The sequence below is a fragment of the Mirounga angustirostris genome, unplaced genomic scaffold, assembly GCF_029215605.1.
Source record: "Mirounga angustirostris isolate CCGP_5_RB_7025 unplaced genomic scaffold, mMirAng1.0.hap1 SCAF_8, whole genome shotgun sequence".
Classification (NCBI taxonomy): Eukaryota; Metazoa; Chordata; class Mammalia; order Carnivora; family Phocidae; genus Mirounga; species Mirounga angustirostris.
Genome location: NW_026991716.1, coordinates 66,590,199 through 66,611,934, shown reverse-complemented (window position 1 = coordinate 66,611,934; position 21,736 = coordinate 66,590,199). Strand labels below are relative to the sequence as shown.

The 21,736-nt window shown below is 37.6% G+C and overlaps 1 protein-coding gene and 1 pseudogene across 2 annotated transcripts in view; one reads left to right on the top strand and one right to left on the bottom strand.

Moving 5' to 3' along the window:
• MEI4 (meiotic double-stranded break formation protein 4) overlaps window positions 1–21,736 on the bottom strand; it is a 238,150-nt gene that overhangs the window by 203,045 nt on the left and 13,369 nt on the right. The gene's annotated exons all lie outside the window — the stretch shown is intronic.
• Window positions 2,792–18,326, top strand: LOC123836452 (histone-binding protein RBBP4-like; annotated as a pseudogene).

Here is a 21,736-nt window from a genome sequence, read left to right as displayed (position 1 = left end):
TGCAAAAAATGTAAATAGGATTTATCTCTACTATATAATTATCGGTGATTTTTATTTTCTTACAGATACTTCTCTAAATTTTCCTAATCTTTGGCAATGAACATATATCAAATTATAATTAGAAAAAAATTATGAAGAATAGATTTCCAAAAGCAAAGTATAGCTGCCATATTTTTAGCCTTTCGCAGCTGTATAATATACCCAGGACTAGATGTTGCTATTAAGATAGACAAACTAATTAGAATTATAGCTGCACTTATTTTAGCCTTCACAACAACCATGTCACTTGGCTGTTCATCCCTCATCTGCTGTGTCAGCGATGGGGACCAGACTCCCTGCTTCCCAGTGCTTCGGGAGAGCTCCTGTGTAGAGAGAGCACACAGCATGGATGGCCTTCCTAAAGAAGTAAGCCTACCATCAGATATAACAGTACTGACTGAAGATAACAATAATAACAATAATGAAAATAATAACCTATTTAAAGTGTTTTGGCTGGAACATGAGCTGACATTCAATTATGAATGGTGGCAACCTAGGCTAAAAACTAAAAAGAAAAAAAACCTCTTTATTAGTACAAGAGAATAAAATTCTCTGGATAACAGAAACACAGAAATCTCCCTGTCTTCTTGCAAAGATAATTAATTGATTTAAGTGAGCTGATTAATTAAATGTTCTGATTTTTAGTCATCATATGTGATTTGCTAATAGTCTTAAAATCACGCTGAATGTCAGTCAACAAAAAAAGAACAAATTATAAAGTCCTTCTGGATTATAACTATCCCAGGGTCACTCGTCTGAACACTAATTAGAATTGTACCACAAGTGAACAGAAGTGATTGCTAATAGATATGTTGGTACAGCCTTCTACCATATAAATTACTCTCAAAACACACACAGAACTACAACCTACAACCACACAGAAGCAGGCATTTTAAACCCCTTCCTCATATTTTAGAGTGTGTGTGTTTATAAACATGTGCCATTTTTATCTAAGGATAACATTCTTATCCTCAAAGTACCATTTGCAAGGTAAAGATAATTCTATTTCCCCTGAAATTTCGTGGAAAAAAATATGAGCTTCCTAAACTTATTCTCTACTTAAATGAGGAAAGATTGGTAGTAACTTTCAGAAAGCCTTTTTAAAATTCAATTTATGTTCAAATAATTATCGTAAATAATTAAAATGAACATTAAATGTTCCCCAAGAAGGTAGTTAGTGTCTTTGAATTCTTAACAGCAGAAAACACAAAATCTTAGCAGTCTTATACAGCATTAGCCCAAATGAGCTTTCTTTTTCTTTACATTTGAGAACAGACCTTACCGTAGCAAAGTCCCCACAGGGCTACCGAGAAATCTAGTCACATTCCTTATGACCCTTCATAAGGGTCTGGATTCTCCTTCAAGCAGTGCATGCAGAAATGGCTACTCTGCAAAGCGTATTTCGGCAATTTTTATCTGCCCTATTTCTCCTACCCTCGTTTTCACCTACTGAACTTTAATTTGTATCAACTAATCAATTCTCTAAACTGTCAAAACTGTTTTGAATTATAATCCTGAATTCTAAATTCTGTTCATCTCCAAGATCACTGATGAAAATTCCACGAACTAAAGAGCCCCAGATCGTTCCTATATAAGAAGTGAAAGTTTAAATTAGGTAGCCATTCAGGAGGATATTTCCCTAATGTGTACCAAACACCAAAATACTTATCCCCCTTTGGACCAGCAATACAAGTTCTAAGACCTTAAAAACATGACCAAAGCTACATACAAAGCCTTATGCCCACAAATGATCTTATAGGATTATTTATAATTACTAAAACAAAACAAAACCTGTCACAGCTTGAATATCTAACAGATGCATTCAATTGTGACATAATACATAATTGAATTGAAAATGTTTTTAAAATATTTAAAACTATGGGAGAGTATTTCCCACATGATGTTAACTGCAGGGTAAACATAAAACAGTAAATTCAGTAAAACTGCAAAATGGAGGGGGGGAGATCCATAGACAGAGACTGATATATTGATAGATTTCGAGATAGAAGGGGGGAGGAAAGAGGAAAAGAAAAGAAAGAGGGAAGGAGGAGCGAGGGAGACAAACCAGGGTTATTCACCAAAATACAAACAAAACACTGAGTATGAGCTGAAGAAGTCTGATTTCATTTTCTTGTTTATGCTTTTCTATAGTTTCCAAGTTTTCCACAATAAACATTATGAAATATGCTATATACAACAGAAAAATTCTTTTTTTTAATTTAAAAAAAAATTTTTTTTAAAGATTTTATTTATTTATTTGAGAGACAGAGAGAGAATGAGAGAGAGAGAGCATGAGGGGGGGAGGGTCAGAGGGAGAAGCAGACTCCCCGCCGAGCAGGGAGCCCGATGTGGGACTCGATCCCGGGACTCCAGGATCATGACCTGAGCCGAAGGCAGTCGCCCAACCAACTGAGCCACCCAGGCGCCCACAACAGAAAAATTCTTAATACTATTCCTACAAAAATACTCTCTATTCTTTATTTTTCAAATTACAAATCATAGGGAAAATAAAGATGAGTTTTGAATGAAGCCTCAAGTCTACACCCATCATGTCATGGTTGTGATGAGAAGCTCTAGCCTGTAGCACTCACCTCCTCAATTCTAAGAGATCTTCAACTGTAAAACACACCATCAGTTCAACTACAGCTTGGGAGAAGAGGAGAGGTAAGAATGAAATAATAGCACATTCAACATACTCAGAACTTTGAAACTGTCAGACTGCCTGCAGAAATGAGGAAACACAGTCAATGGAATGAGAATTCTGCCCCCTAAATTCTCTGTCTCCATCCTTGATCAGCTTTCCCCAAATTCCACTAAGCTGTGGACTTCAGGCCTTTTTGTGTCCACATATAGATACATGCTCCTTCATTCAGATGAATTTGGTGTTCCTTCCACTAATCCAAAGGACACAGTGGATTTTGGAGGTAGGGCAGAAAAACTTTAAAAACTTTCCAATATGAGGGCGCCTGGGTGGCTCAGTCGGTTAAGTGTCTGCCTTCGGCTCAGGTCGAGTTTTGGGATCAAGCCCTGCATCGGGCTCCCTGCTCAGTGGGGAGTCTGCTTCTCCCTCTGCCCCTCACCCCACTCATGCGCTCTCTCTTTCTCTCTCTCTCTCTCATGTTCTCTAATAAATAAAATCTTTAAAAAAATTATTAAAAAAAAATTTCCAATATGAGCAACCAGGGAGCTACTACTCACTGTATTCCCAATGCCATCAACATGGATTGGCAACTAAATATTTGAATGAGTGCATGAGTGAATGAATGAATGAATATATCAATATAGGTCAAAGCAATAACAGAAGGCTGCTTGGCCAGCTCTTAACCCCGGCGCTCATCAGTAAGTCTTTGTCAATTACATATCAGGGAGCATGGCACTAGAGGGAGAATGGATTAGGAGGGGAATTTAATTAGTTGACCTGAAGGTCACATCGGTCTCTCTTGACTCTGTGACGCATCCTTTCTTGACTACTTCCAGTTCTAAACTTATGCCTTTCTACAGTATACTCATAAACTTTCACCAAAATAATTCTTGACTAAAGAAAATACAAGAAAGATAAAATCTAGTTCATACACAGGTTTATAGGAGAGGGTAAGCTATAAGGGAAAAAGCCAGATTTTATCTCATGTGAACCCTACAATAAATATTTGTCTTGCCCGTAAAGCAAGAAACTGAAGAACATTCCCTAAATCACTGAGATGAATATGATAGGACAAAGTGAGTACAGGAGGGAAGTCCCTATGTACTACAAGACTTTTTGGAGAATTAGTTTCAGTGAAGTTTGGACAAGGTCTGACATCTGATTTTTGGATTAGGTCCAGCTGAAAGATTCTCTAATTATTGTTACAGTTTCAGCACACACTACTGTGAAGTGCTCAGCAGATTACCATCATGTGAAATTTTACATAAAAGAATCTGTAGTTACTCAAGATTTCAAATCTTTCTACTTAATTATTAAGGGGGCCTTTAAAAGCCTTCCCAGCAAAGAGAATCTGTTCATGACAAGAGGCTAGTAAAGATAAAAGGATGCTTGCATTTTTTTCTTTTCATTTTCATCAAAACAGGCCAACTATCTATCATTTTCCTCATGTTGAAAAAGTTAATCATAGGTTTTAACTGTCTACAGAGTCTCTTAACAACTGTTTTCTTTTTATGCAAATCCCCACCCTCCCTTTTGACTCCTCAATGCTTCTTTTTTGTCACAGGGAAGGCTTTCCCTGGATTCTGGCAAGGAATGCTGCAGAATTTCATGTGGGAAAAATGCATCACATTTTATTTTTTTTTAAAGATTTTATTTATTTGACCGAGAGAGACACAGCAAGAGAGGGAACACAAGCAGAGGGAGTGGGAGAGGGAGAAGCAGGCTTCCCGTGGAGCAGGGAGCCCGATGCGGGGCTCGATCCCAGGACCCTGGGACCATGACCTGAGCCGAAGGCAGACGCTTAACAACTGAGCTACCCAGGCGCCCCTGCATCACATTTTATAAGTCAGCAAAAAGTACACGGATTCAGAAATGCAAGTCATGTACATACAGCACAATCCTCAACCATCTTCCTCCACTGCGTAAATCCCTAGAAGGGAAAAGAACCTGATACCTCCTATTACACACATTTAAAAATATAATTCAGAAGAATTATAGGTGTTCTCCTAGTTACACTGGTATTTCACACACTGATACGGACATAATCCTTAACACAAAAACAAACATCTTGTCACAGGGTATATGAAGAAGTCTGATGATCTACAGAACTCAAATCCATAAACTCCACACATTTGGAATTTTTATGAGGCTACATTCTGGAAATGAAAAAAGTTATGTGTCATAAAATGAGGAAGACTATAGGATGAAACCAGAAGCCAAAGAAACAACCAGAAGAGGCCACTGTGAGAGGTTTGGCCAGTCGCGGGGAGAGGAGCAGCAGGTTTCTGCAAGGAGCATCGCAGACTAAGGAGGGGAGGTGGCAAGGCAGAGTCCCCTGGAAAACGTAAAAGGCCCTATCCAAAGAAGTCCCATTTTGTAAATGACACATTAGGAAATAAGATTGGCTTTCTGGCTACTGTCACATAAGACCTTCTTATACTTCCCTTCTGTGTGCACTTAAGATTTATCAACTCAAGAAAGAAGGAGCAGCCCCACAAAACATTTTCTTTAAGGCTGAAAAGGTGCCCTAATTCTCATCTATCTCCCTCATTTAAATCTCACCAAGGGGACCACTGTGAATTTCAGAGAGCAACTGACGATGCTTCATGTCTTCTCAAAGGGCTTCATTTATAAAGAAGTCTAATATATTTTTTATATTCACTTAGATGTACATTTAACAAAATAGAATTCTACTTTTTACTAACCTAAAATAGCCTATTAAAAGAGAGGGACTGCTTCACACGTACTGAGCACTTTGATTCTCAACATCTTCCAGCACATGATGTCCTCTGAATTTTTGACCCTTTAAACTCAGCCCCTCGAACCCTCTTACACTGTTGGTGGGAATGCAAGCTGGTGCAGCCACTCTGGAAAACAGTATGGAGGTTCCTCAAAAAGTTGAAAATAGAGCTACCCTATGACCCAGCAATTACACTACTGGGTATTTACCCCAAAGATACAAATGTAGGGATCCGAAGGAGTACGTGCACCCCGATGTTTATAGCAGCAATGTCCACAATAGCCAAACTGTGGAAAGAGCCAAGATGTCCATCGACAGATGAATGGATAAAGAAGATGTGGTATATATATACAATGGAATATTATGCAACCAGCAAAAGGAATGAAATCTTGCCATTTGAAATGACATGGATGGAACTGGAGGGTATTATGCTGAGTGAAATAAGTCAATCAGAGAAAGACATGTATCATATGACTTCACTGATATGAGGAATTCTTAATCTCAGGAAACAAACTGAGGGTTGCTGGAGTGGTGGGGGGTGGGAGGGATGGGGTGGCTGGGTGATAGACACTGGGGAGGGTATGTGCTATGGTGAGCGCTGTGAATTGTGCAAGACTGTTGAATCGCAGATCTGTACCTCTGAAACAAATAATGCAATATGTGTTAAGAAAAAAAAAAGAAGATAGCAGGAGGGGAAGGATAAAGGGGGGGAAATCAGAGGGAGAGACAAAGCATGACAGACAATGGACTCTGAAAAACAAACTGAGGGTTCTAGAGGGGAGGGGGGTAGGAGGATGGGTTAGCCTGGTGATGGCTATTAAAGAGGGCATGTTCTGCATGGAGCACTGGGTGTTATGCACAAACAATGAATCATGGAACACTACATCAAAAACTAATGATGTAATGTATGGTGATTAACATAACAATAAAAAAATTTAAAAAATTAAAAGATCAAAAAAATCTATTTCTGGCTCATTAATAAAAAATAAAAAAAAAAAGAACTCAGCCCCTCAACTTGCTCCAGACAACAAACACACAGAGGTAATACAGCATTTGTTGTAGGTAAGCCATCACTCAGAACTGATCCTCAAGCTTTCATCCACAGTTGTCTGCTCCCACCTGCTCCTGCCCAGATTCCCAGCCTAGTTCTATGGCACTGTATCCTCCAAAATCAGACAGACACACCACAGAATGTGCATCCTGTATCAATACAATGGTCTTCTCCACCAAAAACCTGTCAATTCACTGGATCCATGTTACCTATCTCCTGTCCCACTGAGTACCACTATAACAACACCTAACCAACTAAGGCATATCAGAAGAAGCTGCTGGCCATTCTAGAAGATCAGCACAGTACCCTCCATGGCAACAAAAAACAGCACAAGGTACATGTTCCTGGTACCAGGGGATGGCATCTGGAACAGGAATTGGTCCCTAGCTTTCCTTCCACTATTGTAACCAATACCCAACCTCTACCAATATAACAGGAACCATTCAAGGTCAAAGTGTCAGCAATCCTGTGGCCTAACAACTACTGTCTACTTTTTCCATGCAACTACATCAAACTTTCCAAATTCCCTGTTTCTTGTACTCATCAAAACTTGCTGTCCTCCTCAAAATTTAGATCTGACCAATCTGAGATTACCAACCCAAACTCATGATAGCCAAGAAACAGCCTCATAATAACACCATGGCCAAGCCTGAACCTTAGTGCCCATGGAAAGTATAAGCAGAACAGCACTGCATTAGGTGTCCGTTTTTTTTTCTTTTAGGAAATGCTTTTTGTATTAAAAATTTCTAGAATCTTTTTTAACATACTATCTTCCAACCCTGAAAGAGGTCTTTTATTGGCAATAATATCAATCTATTTTATCTTATAAATGGGTTACTCAAATATAGCCTTAGCTGTATCAGTGTTCAGTTTTACTCTGGGGTTATCAATTAATTTGTTTAAAGCCATAGTAATTTCTCAAAGTAACTCATGCCATAGAAGAAATTCAGATCTTGAACTCATCATATTTCTATGTCTAAATCTATTTGTCCTTTCAATTACTAGAGACAATTTTATGAGTTGGGTTTTATCCCCTTACGAATTTTACTGAAATAGAGAAAATTAAGGAAATTCATTAATTTACAAATATATTTGGCAATTTATCTCAAAAGAAAACTTCTACCTAGATGCTCTAGCTAAGTTATTTCATTCAAGTCTGAAGGACTAAATTATAAATATGTATGTAGGTTAAGGTAATTAACTATTCTCAAAGATATATTGAAAGTAACTGAAAACGCAAACAGTAAACATAAGAAATCTGGAATGGCTCTATTAATATCAAACAAAAGAGACTTCATGACAAGAAAATATTATGAGAGATATAGAGGAACATTTCATATGATTTAAAAAAGGTCAATCAGAAAGATTAACAATCCTAAATGGGCATGCACATAATAGCAATAATAGAATTTCCAAATATGGAAAGAAAAACTGAAAAAGCGTTAAGGGAGACAAATCCACAATCATATGTGAAGATTTTAACACACTTCCTTCAGTAATTGATAGAATACCTAAACCATGAATAACAATGATGACAATATAAAAGATTTGAAAAATAATACCAGCCATCTTGAACCTACTGACATTTATAGAACTTTACACCTTATAAATGCAGATGCATACATATTCTGTTGAAGTTCACATGGGACATTCAACAAGGTAGATCATATGCTGAGACAAAACAATTCCCATTACATTTCAAAAGATTGAAATCTTATACAATATGTTCTCTAACCACAAGAAAAACAATTAGAAATGTCTAGTAAATCTCTCAAATATTTGGAAAACAAACCTGTGCATTTCTTTTTTTTTTCTTAAAGATTTTATTTATTTATTTATTTGACAGAGAGAGACAGCGAGAGAGGGAACACAAGCAGGGGGAATGGGAAAGGGAGAAGCAGACTTCAGCTGAGCAGAGAGCCCAATGCGGGGGGCTCGATGCGTGGCTTGATCCCAGGACCCTGGCATCATGACCAGAGCCAAAGGCAGATGCTTAATGACTGAGCCACTCAGGTACCCCCAAACCACACATTTCTAAATAATATAGGGTACAAAGAAAAAATTACAAATATAATTAAAGTGTTATTTCAAACTGAATGATAATGAAACCACAACTTGTTAAACTTTGAGGAAGCTAAACAACTTGTAAAAAAATAATAGCCTCAAATATCTTTTTTATAAAAGAAGAAAGGCTTAAATTCAATGACCCACATTTCCATAATAAAAAATTAGAAAAAGAATAGCAAAAAACAGAGGAAGTGAAAGGAAGGATATCATAAATATATAATCAGTATGCAATTAAATAGGAAATAAACAATCAAGAAAATTAACAAGGCAAAGTTAATTTTTAAAAAAGATTAATAGAATTAATAAATGTCTAGAAGGATTTATCGAGAAAAAAGAGAAGTAACACCAATCATACCAAGATCAGGAATAACAGAAGGAATTCACTATATATCCTCTAGCCTTTAAAAAACTAATGCAAAATTACCCAAAATAATAAAACACCTAGCAATAAACTTAACCAAAGAGATGAAAGACCTGTACTCCAAAAACTATAAACTGCTGATGAAAGAAAATGAAAATGATACAAACAGAAAGATATTCTATGCTCATGGATTAGAAGAACAAATATTGTGAAAATGTCTGTTACCCAAAGCAATCTACAGATTTAATGCAATCTATCAGAATACCAACAGCACTTTTCACAAAAGTAGAACAAACAATCCTGAAATTTGTACGGAACCACAAGGGACACAAAGTAGCCAAAACAACCTTGAAAAAGAAAAGTAAAACTAGAGACATCACAATTCTGGACTTTAAGTTGTATTACAAAGCTATAGTATCAAAACAGTATGGTAGGGGTGCCTGGGTGGTTCAGTCGTTAAGCCTCTGCCTTCGGCCCAAGTCATAATCGCAGGTCCTGGGATCGAGCCCTGCATCAGGCTCCCTGCTCTGTGGAAAGCCTGCTTCTCCCTCTCCCACTCCCCCTGCTTGTGTTCCCTCTCTCACTGTGTCTCTTTCTGCCAAATAAATAAAATCTTAAGAAAAAAACAACAGTATGGTACTGGCACAAAAACAGACACACAGATCACTGGAAAAGGACAGAAAGCCCAGAAATAAACCTACATTTATGTGGTCAATTAAACTTCAACAAAGGAGGCAAGCATATGCATGGGAAAAAGACAGTCTCTTCAACAAATGGTGCTGGAAAACCAGGCAGCTACATATAAAAGAATGAAGCTGGACCACTTTCTTACAACATACACAAAAACAAATTCAAAATGGATGAAGCACCTAATTGTGAGATCAGATACCATAAAAATCCTAGAACACAGCATAGGCAGTAATTACTCTGACATCAGCCATAACAACATCTTTCTAGATAAGTCTCCTGAGCCAAGGGCAAAAGCAAAAATTAACTACCGGGCCTACATAAAAATAAAAAGATTCTGCACATCAAAGGAAACATAAAACTAAAAGACAACCTACTGAATAGCAGAAGATATTTGCAAATGACATATCTGCTAAAGAGTCTGTATAAATATATAAAGAATTTATACAACTCAGCACCACAAAAAAAAAAATCCAATTTAAAAATGGGCAAAAGATGTGAAAAGACAATTCTCCAAAGAAAACATACAGATGGACAACAGACACATGTAAAATGCTCCACATCACGAATCATCAGAGAAACACAAGTCAAAATCATAATGAGATATCACCTCACACTTGTCAGAATGGCTAAAATCAAAAACACAAGAAACAACAAGTGTTGGCAAGGATGTGGAGAAAAATGAACCTTCGTGCATTGTTGGTTGGGATGCAAACTGGTGCAGCCATTGTGGAAAGCAGTATGGAAGTTCTTCAAAAAATTAAAAATAGAACCACCCTATGATCCACTAATCGCACCACTGAGTATTTACCCAAAGAATATGAAAACAGTAATTTGAAAGGATATATGCAACCCATGTTTATTGCAGCATTATTTACAGTAGACAAGTTATGGAAGCAGCCCAAGGGTCCATCAACAGATGAATGGATAAAGAAGTGGGGTGTGTGTGTGTGTGTGTGTGTGTGTGTGTGTGTGTATACACACATATCCAGGCGCCTCAGTCGGTTAGGTGTCTGCCTTTGGTTCAGGTCATGATCCCAGGGTCTGGGATCGAGCACCTGGGTGGCTCAGTTGGTTGAGCATCTGACTCTTGGATTTGGCTCAGGTCATGATCTCAGGGTCTTGAGATAGAGCCCCTCATCAGGCTCCATGCTCAGTGGGGAGTCTGCTTGAGATTCTCTCTCCCTCTGCCCCTCCCCCTCTTGCGCATGCATTCTCTCTCTCTCTCTCTAATAAATAAGTAAAAATAAAATCTGAAAAAGAAATGAAATCTTTACATTTGCAGCAACATGGATGGATGTAGAGTATAATGCTAAGCGAAATAAGCCAGTCAAAGAAAGACAAACACCATATAATCTCACTCATGTGGAATTTAAGAAACAAAACAAATGAACAAAAGAAAAAGAAAGAGAGAAAGAGAGACAAATCAAAAAACAGATTCTTAACACCCTGAGAAGAAACAGATAGTTCCCGGAATGGAGGTGGGAGGGGGAATAGTTGAAATAGGTGAAGGGGATTATCATGAGCACTGAGTAGTATATGGAATTGTTGAATCACTATATTGTACACCTGAAAGGAATACAACACTGTATGTTAAGTACACACTGAAATTAAAATTTAAAAAAACCTCATGCAATATTATGAACAATCTATGCTAATAAATTTGAGAACTTACAGTGAAATGAATACATTCCTTGGAAAAATATACTGACCAACACTGACAAAAGAAGACAAAGAATTCTGAGTAGCCCTCTATGTATTAAAGAAATGCACATTTATTAAAAACCTCACAACACTCAAGCAAAAATTTGATTCCCACATGGTTTCACTACCAAATTCTAGTAAACAATGAAGAAACCGTACCAAGTTTATATGAAATCTTTCAAAAAATAAAGGAGAGAGGATAGAACGAACCTCACAAACTCTTTTTGCGAGAAACAGAGAAAAAGGAAATACCACAACTTGTTTTATAATTTGATATGTATATTGATATAACCCTAACACCAAAATTTACAAAAATATTACAAAGGGGAAAAAACATACTCCAAACCAATATGTGTAATAAACACAAACTCAAAAATCCTTTACACAATGCTAGCAAACCAAACCCAGCAATATATTTAAAAACACCATCATGGAAGAGAGTTTTTTGAAGAATGCAAGATTGATTTAACTTTCAAAAGTCGATCACTGTAATTCAACATACTAACACAATAAACTATTTAAAAAGCAACAATGGTCATCTTAATAGTTTCATAAGAAACATATGAAAAATTCAAACTGATTCATCATTTAAAAAAAATACTCTCCATAAACAAAAACAAAACAAAAAAAAAATAAAAGGGTTTTTACTCACTGTGATAAAGATCTATAAAAATCCACAGGAAACATTGCCCTTAATGATGAAACACTGTGCGTTACCTCTAAGACTGAAAACACAACAAAGATATCCACTATTCTCATTTCTATTAAATACTTTACTAGAGACAACAGACAGTGGAATACGGAAAGAAATAAAAATATATAGAGATTGGAAAGAAAGAAGTAAAATTCTACTTGCTAATATACAGCATGAATGTCTACAGAAAACCCTAGAATCTTAAAACAACTACTAGAATTGAGTGACTTTAGCTAGGTCTCAGGACACAAGGTCAATATGCAAAAATCCATTCCGTGTTTACACAAAATCAATTTAAGTTAGAATTTTAAAAATAATCATAATTAGGAATAAATTTTACAGTAGATGTGAAAGATTTCTACCTTGAAATCTACAAAATGCTGTCCAATAAAATTAAAGCTCTAAATAAATTGAGACATACTGTGTTCACGGACTGGAAGAGATAATATTACTAAGATCTTAATTCTCCTCAAATTGACCTCTATACACAGTCCTAATCAAAATTCCAATCAACTTTCTTGTAGAACTTGACAAATTATTTCTAAATTTTATACTAGAATAGCTTGAAAAAGAATGAAGCTGAGAAAATGAAACTGCTTAATTGCAACACTTAATATACAGAGCAATCAGGACCAGGTCGTATTAAAATAAAGACAGACAAACAGATCGATGGAATAAAATAAGTTTAGCACTATAGCCACACTTACAGTCAATTCATTTTCAATAACGGCACCTCGACAATTAGGAAAGTAAAGTATTTTTCATGTATAATGCCAGAACAATTAGTTAAATACATGGAAAAAATGAACATTGCCATCTCTTCAGATCTTAGACACACACACACACACACACACACAGATTTAGTTGAATCACAGCCTTACATGTAAAAACTAAAACTAAAAAAGAAAACAGGCTGAATTAGGGCATGGGAAAGATGATTTACACAAGTCATAAAAAGCACTAATCAGTATAGAAACACTGACAGACTTCATCAAAATTAAGTCTGCTAGTCATCAAAACACATCATTAAGAAAATGAAAAGCAGGGGCGCCTGGGTGGCTCAGTTGGTTAAGCGACTGCCTTCGGCTCAGGTCATGATCCTGGAGTCCTGGGATCGAGTCCCACGTCAGGCTCCCTGCTCAGCAGGGAGTCTGCCTCTCTCTCTGACCCTCCCCCCTCTCATGCTCTCTATCTCATTCTCTCTCTCAAATAAATAAATAAAATCTTTAAAAAAAAAAAAAAGAAAACGAAAAGCAAAACCACAAACTGGGAAGAAATATTCATTATATATATATCTTACAAAGAACTTGGATATGACTATATGAAGAACTTCCACAGATCATTAAGAAAAAGGACAAACAACCCAACTAAAAAATAGTCAAAAGACATAAATATGTCATAAAAGAAACTATAAAAATAGTCAATAACCATAAGGTAAGGTATTCAACACTATTACTATTCTTATCCAATAAGAAAAACAGATATCAAAATCACAGAAAGACACCACTTTACATCCACAAGAAGAGCTAAAAAAAGGTAAGAAGTGTGTAAAGCAACTGGGACTTTCATATATAGCTGGCGGAAATGCAAAATGGCATAACCATTTCTGGAAAAGGTTTCACCTTTCACTCTAAGGTTTCTTAGAAAGTTGAACATACATCTCCCTATAGCCCAGGAAATCCAATCTTACCCAAGATATAAAAATATATGTCACAAAGATTTATATAAGAATGTTCATAGCAGCTTTATTCATAATAGCTAAAAACTGGAAATACACCATGTGTTCATCAATAACAGGATAAATAAACAAATTTTGGTATATCCATACAATGAAATACTATTCAACAATAAAAAGGAATGAACTACTGATACATTAAACACTGTAGATAAATCTCATTATACTGAGTGAATAATGACTTATGCAACAGTGTACATACTCTAAGTTTCCATTTAAATGAAGTTCTATAACAAACTAATCAATGGCAGACAAAATAAGAATAATGTTTCATTATGGGGAGAAGAGGAAGGGCAAAGGGATTAGCAGGAAAGAAGACTGAAGGGATTTCCCAGGGTTCTGATAAATTCTAGATCTTGATAGGAGGCTGGGTGGGATACACAGGTGTGTTAACTTGTCAGAACCCTCAGTGATACATGTTAATACTTCCCATTCCATTGTATGTAAATTTTACCTTGATAAAACAAGGCATTTCTAGCAGGGATGGAGTTTAAAAGGACCAGACTTATTTTATTATTTTATTTTATTTTTAAAGGTTTTATTTATTTGTCTAAGAGGGAAAGAGAGAGAGAGAGAGAGTGCACAAGCAGGGGGAGCAGCAGAGGGAAAGGGAAAAGCAGGCTCCTTGCCAGAGGAGAGAGCCAGACTTGGGACTCAATCCCAGGACCCTGGGATCATGACCTGAGCCAAAGGCAGATGCTTAACCAACTGAGCCACCCAGGTGTCCCTAAAAGGACCAGATTTTAAACTCCACCTTAAAACAATTAAAAAACAAAACAAAAAGTATACACCAACAGTTTTTAAACATTGGACAGAAAGCCGTGCAGGGCAGTAATTCCATACAGAAGGCATACAAACGAGGTGAGCCCCACACGGCACCAGCTTATCGCCTGAAGGCAGCGTGCAGGCCACAAACGCAAGGAGGTGGAACCCAGACAGAGCCCGAACATCTCCGTGAACTGAGAAGACTGAGGTGGGACTTTAGAGAGGTCAGACATACAAGAATTGGTCAGGGTACAGTATTAGATAGCTATATAGCCAAATCTTGGCTACTGATTTGTGCAGGTATGAAAGCAAACTATCCGAAGTCCTGTGGCTCCAGGTTTTTCCACCACATAACAGTGAATGACAGGAACAAATTCTTGAAAAGAAGAACTCGACAAAAGGTTAGGAAAAAAGAAAACTTAACCACTTGCAGGGCGCCTGGGTGGCTCAGTTGGTTAAGCGACTGCCTTCGGCTCAGGTCATGATCCTGGAGTCCCGGGATCGAGTCCCGCATCGGGCTCCCTGCTCGGCGGGGAGTCTGCTTCTCCCTCTGACCCTCCTCCCTCTCGTGCTCTCTGTCTCTCATTCTCTCTCTCTCAAATAAATAAATAAAATCTTTAAAAAAAAAAAAAAAAAGAAAAAGAAAACCTAACCACTTGCACTCCACTTTGACCACATGTAGCTGTTGCTACATTGCCAAGAATGGAAGGCTAACAAAAAGCAACAGGTAGAAAGGCGATCCACGGAAATGTGGCTCTTCACGAATGCAGAGAACAGAAAGCAGTCCAAAAAAAAATAACAGAATTGGTGTTTCCTCATCCTCCATCCTATTTCAGTGGGTCTCACACTTGAACCTGCCTTGGAATCACTTGGAGAGCTCATTAAACACAGATTCCCGGACTCCACCACTAGAGTTTCTGAATTAGCAGGTCTGGCATTAGCCCCGTAATTTGCACTTCTTACATGTTCCCAGATAATATTGATGCTGCCGGTCTGAGCACTGCACTTGAAGACTCCACTGCCAAACCCTATTCCTAGAAATAACAGCACTTTTAAAAAACTGTAATTACTTTCTCTAAGCAATGGTCTATTCCCAAACTGCCAAGACTGTCAGCCCTAAAAGAAGAATAAACAAACAATGGAAATCACTCATATTTTAGGCAGTTCCATTGTTCAACATACCATAATCTTGTGAAGTATTTCTTTCTACCTTCCACTCCTCCATACCGTATCATATTATTTTTCTATTTTAACATATTAGGAAACTGAAATTCAAAGATATTTTTATACACACATCCTTAATCCTACAGCCCAGGTCTGATATCAGGGCACATACTCTTTCCCAGGTATCATGCAGCCACCCACCGAAATCCCCATGTGCCTCGGCTGTTGATACCTACCCACACTGAGGCTGCACCCTATATTCTGCTAAGTGAAAAAGTCTAAATTCCACTTTGAATCTGAACAATACATACTTGACTAGACTACTGACAAAAGAAGGAGAGATTCTGTCATATCCCATGAAGCACAACTTCATAAAAACCTACTTTAACCAGTTTCAGTCCTCCCATCCCAAGAACTGATAATACCCAACATTTAATAAGTGTTTCCTATGTGTCTCTTAGCAACCTTCAAATATACAGTACAGTAATTTTAACTATAGTCACCATGCTGTATATTATATCCTGAGAATCAATTAACTTACGATAAACCTAATATTTCTCATAGAATTTTCTTGGGTAAGCAGATTGAAGGGATGCAAAGGTCTTGACCATAAGCCCAAACAACTGTCATTCTACAGACCACTAACCTTATATTTTTACCCACAAAGACTAAACATGTGGTCAGACTTTTAATAACCATTCTGTTTGGTGTATGGCAACTCAGTGACAGCAATTCAGTTCCACAAACATATTGAGTATATATAAGACTAGAAGCCAAAACTGTGTTAGAATCTGATCAAAGATGAATTAGATGTATTCCTTGCTTTATTTAAAGTTCCTAATAATGGAAGGGGGATAAGGGGCAGAGGACAGTTAAAAATGAAGCATATTTCAATCTGATAAGAGATTTAATAAAAATCAGAGTTTAGGGGCTCCTGGGTGGCTCATCCAACTCTTGATTTCAGCTCAGATCACGATCTCAGGGTCGTGAGATCGAGCCCCACATCAGGCTCCATGGTCAGCACAGAGTCTGCTTGTCCCTCTCCCTCTGCTCCTCCCCCACTTGCTCATCATGTGCACATTCCTTCCTGTACAGAAAGCTCATGGTAACCATGAGTAATTCCGATGGGCTTTTGCTAACTGTAATGGAGGAAGAAGCAGAGGCTTCGGATACAATTTCAGTAGAGTGATCCTGAGGTGTTCACTCTTATGGCTGTCTTCATGTCCTTTTCAAGCTTCTCTACTTACTCATCATCATCTTTTTGATAAGTTTGATCTTAGTAGCACAGTGATTTAATGGCCTGAGTTACACAGTCATGGTCTAGCCAGGCCAAATAGAGCTTATCAACCATGCAACTTAGAAGCCAAACTGTCATGACAACTTGGGTTGTCAATATCCAGAATTCCAGAAATCTTGTCTTTCCTGAAACCACTCACAAGTATAAGGACTTACAAGGAGAGATCCTCATAAAAACCATTGTTTTATCTCTCGATGTCTCTTAATTTACCTGGATCTCAATGATTTGTCTTCATTTTTATCATCACCAGTCATAAATTGTAGCTCACTTTACTATGAAACGGTCGTAACTTTTGTAATGACTTACTATTAATAAAAATTACCACTGATTTCAGAAGAGGATAATAAAAACCCCAGTGAACCCCTCAATAAGATTCCTGACTGATATTTGCATGCTTTGTAGTAAAGCAGCGATGTAGTTGGATGTTGGCTTGGAGTATTCCAGGTATTCTCTTTCTTGGAGACCCACTGAATGTGAGTTTAAGAGCTTCTGGATGTGGAGCCCAGAGGCTTGGATGACCCCATGCGTGTCATCCTTTATACTCTGATTTTATGATTTTTTAAAAAAGATTTTTTTAATTAATTCAGACGACCACGCCATCTGCCTCGGGGACATCAGTACTGCTCCAAAGGAAGGAAAAGTGGTGGATGCAAAGACCATCTTTGCAGAACATACAGCAGTAGTAGAAGGTGTTTCCTGGCGTCTGCTCCATGAGTCTCTGTTTGGGTCAGTTGCTGATGATAAGAAACTTACGATCTGGGATACTCATTCAAACTATACTTCCAAACAAAGCCACTCAGTTGGTGCTCACACTGCTGAAGTGAACTGCCTTTCAATCCTTTCAGTGAGTTCATTTTGGCCACAGGCTCAACCAACAAGACTGTTGCCTTGTGGAATCTGAGAAATCAAAAACTTAAGTTGCATCCCTTTGAATCACATAAGGATGAAATATTCCAGGTTCAGATGTCGCCTCACAATGAAACTATTCTGGCTTCCAGTGGTACTGATCGCAGACTGAATGTCTGGGATTTAAGTAAAATTGGAGAGGAACAATCCCTGGAAGATGCAGAAGATGGGCCACCAGAATTGTTATTTATTTATGGTGGTCACACTGCCAAGATAATCTGATTTCTCCTGGAATCCCAATGAACCTTGGGTGATTTGTTCTGTATCAGAAAACAATATCATGCAAGTGTGGCAAATGGCAGAGAACATTTATAATAATGAAGATCCTGAAGGAAGTGTGCATCCAGAAGGACAAGGGTTCTAGATATGTCTGCACTTCTTGTGATTTTAGACTCCCCCCTTTTTTTTTCTCAACCCTGAGATTTATTTAACACTGGTTTTGAGACACAGACTTTGTTTGGCTATCCCTCTATGATAGGTACCATCAACAATGTTATTAGCCCAAACAGAGGGTATTTTTAAATATTAACTGGGGGATTTGATTCAGTAAAGCCATAGACTTATATTTAAATTTTCTTCAGGAATTTTCTAGTAACAAAGGTCTAAAGTAGCCACAGAAAGGGGAATATTATGTGTGGTTATTTTTCTTCTTAGGCTATATCCCCAAGTTTTTCAGACTCCTTTAAGTAAAGGCTAAAGTAAGGAAGGAGTAGAGCCAAGTGAGGTAGGTGTCTGAGCCATGAAGTATAAATACCACAAGATGTCATTTTTATTCAGGAAATGGGGGAGATTCAAGTCATATAAATTCCTATTCTAAAATTTTCACACCTGACTTTCCAGGATGCACATTTTCCTATGTAGACCAATCTCCTCTCAGTTTCTTCAGTTAAGTCAAACTATGTGTTCCTCTTTCCCCATATATTTTTGCTTGTTAGTGTATTTCTTGAACTTTTTTCGTATTTCTTTCCTTTCTGTGAAAGGTTTTTTTAAAAAACTTAGGACCACCAAGTTGTAAAGATGAATTTTTTTTTAAGATTTTTTATTTTATTTATTTATTTGACAGAGAGAGAATGAGAGAGAGAGCACATGAGAGGGGGGAGGGTCAGAGGGAGAAGCAGACTCCCCGCCGAGCAGGGAGCCCAATGCGGGACTCGATCCCGGGATTCCAGGATCATGACCTGAGCCGAAGGCAGACGCTTAACCAACTGAGCCACCCAGGCACCCCAAGATGAATGTTTTTACCTGACAGTTACACCACAGGTGACTGTCCAGTTGAGTTGAGAAGAGTGAATTGATAGCTTGTATTTGTTTTTAGAATTAAATTAATCCTGGATAAGAGTTGCTTTTTTTTTAGGAGTTAGTCCTTGACCACTAGTTTGGTACCATCTCTATTTTGGGTGACCTGTTTCACCAGCAGGCCTGTTACTCTCCATGACTAACTGTGTAAGTGCTTATAATGGAATAAATTGCTTTTCTACATGTAAAAAAAAAAAATTTAAGTCTGTTCATCAAAAGAATAGCAAAAAAGTAAAAAGATAAGCTACAGCCTAGGAAAAGAAATTTCAACACATACAGTCAATAAAGATGAATAATCGTAACACCTAAAAATTGTCCATGAATCAGTAAAGAAAAAATGAGCAAAAGAGATAAACGAGCAAGTCACAGAAAAGGTAAGGAAATGTTCTGCAAACATATGAAGGACTGTCACATATATTCACAAGAGACATGTTCAAAATTCTTCACAACTTTATTAAATGAAAAATTACAAATAACCTAAATATCTGTTGCTAGAAGAATAGCTAAGTAAGTTGTGGTATATTTGTGCTATCGAATACTACTGAGCAGTAAAAAATGAATGAACTAGAGCTATACACATCAAAATAGATGTATTTCATAAGTAAAAGAAAAAAGCAAACATTAAAAATGCATATAATTTGATATAATTAATATAAACAATACTATATATTGCTTAGAAATATAACTATGTAGAAAAAGTACAAAGAAATGCATTGGGAGATACATTTCACATTTAGCATTATAATTCTGCAGGGGAAGGAACGGGTAAAATCAGAAAGAGGAAGTGTTTCTTCTGTCTTGCAAAAATCTAGTTTTTTAAGCTGGAAGTTGAGTACATGGATATTTGCTGTATTATTCTTTATTCCTTTTTGTGTATCTTAAGATGTTAGAACATATATGTATTTTAGATTTTATTTTCTGTTGGGATGACTGAATGATCTTGGAGTGATTTTAAAACAAGGGCCCAAAGATGAGATTTGCGGGCACCTGGGTGGCTCAGTCGTTAAGCATCTGCCTTCGGCTCAGGTCATGATCTCAGAGTCCTGGGATCAAGCCCCGCGTTGGGCTCCCTGCTCAGGGCGGAGCCTGCTTCTCCCTCTCCCTCTGCCTGCCACTCTGCCTACTTGTGCTCTCTCTCTGTGTCAAATAAATAAATAAAATCTTTTAAAAAAAAAAAAACAGATGAGATTTGAATAAAGAATTCATTAGTTAATACAGTCAGGCCAACACAACTGCTAAAGGAAGTATTTACTGTGGGTGTGACCCTGAAATGTGGAAAGCTGTCTTCGTACAGCCTTGTTCTCTCTCTTGCAGAACACTTCCAGTTCTTCCTAAACACCTCTCTGAACTCTATTTCTCCCACGTCTTTACAGAAGACAGCATGAATGAGCTGATATTAAGACATCACTAATTCTAAGACAACATCAGCTTATTATCTCCTTGCACATTTTAGGAAGGATAAGCAATAAATGATACCCATTCTCAGAAGTGAACTGTGACATCAAAAGTACAGCGGACCGCTGAACACCATGGGTTTGAGCTGCACGGGTCCACTCAGACATGGATTTTTTATAGCACAGGACCGTAAGTGTATTTTCTCTTCCTTATGATTTTCTTAATAACATTTTCTTCTCTCTAGCTTACTTTAAGAATACAGCATGTAATATATATAACATACAAAATACATGTTAATCGACTATGTTACCAGTAAGGCTTCCAGTCAACAGTAGGCTATTAGTTAAGTTTTGGGGGAGTCAAAAGTTATACTCAAACTTTCAACTGTGTGGCAAGATCGGTGCCCCCAGCTCCCATGTTGTTCAAGGGTCAACCATATACATGTATCAGAACTATTTGTTTATAGGGTCCCAGAAGCCCTTTACGATAAACAAGGCTAGAAATCTATGAGGGTGCGTTCATAAAATTCTGATAGAACTAAAGGATACAATGTATTGTGGCAAAAAGCTTATATCTCACTTAAGGCATAGGCTGAAGTCTACTTCTTCCAGAGAGCCTTCCCTAAAAACCATTTCAGCCCACAGTGATTTTCCCTTTTCTCAACCACTGGAGTACATGTCCCCGGAACCACTGATGCTGGTTCTTAATCAGTAACCAGCTGCTTTTGTCTTTCCTTTCTGGTAGGATTACGTTCCTTGGGGCTCAGGGGCTATGTCGCCTTCCCTTTTTTCACTTCTCCAACAAACCCCGCCCCCCCCCCCAAGAGGGTCTGAATAAGTAGGTAGATCCTAGTTGGATTGGGTAGCAGAAGAACTAAGACTTCAGAATGGAGGGACTGCAAGCTGAATTCAGCTCTGTCCCTTGCCAGCTGAATGACAAAGTAATTTCCGCACCTCACTTTATCCATAAAGTGAAAAATATGTTATAGTAACATTTTCACAAGACTGTTTTAACGACTAGAGTAAAACACGGTTGTAAAGCATGTAAGACAGTTCCTGGCATACGGTGAGCACGAGCACTCAAGGATTGGTATTTTTATCACTACTATTACAGCTATGCTATCCCATACCATTTATTTGGAAGGACGAAATGAGTCTTGAAACCACCTAATTCCTAATTTTGTGCTTGCCTACC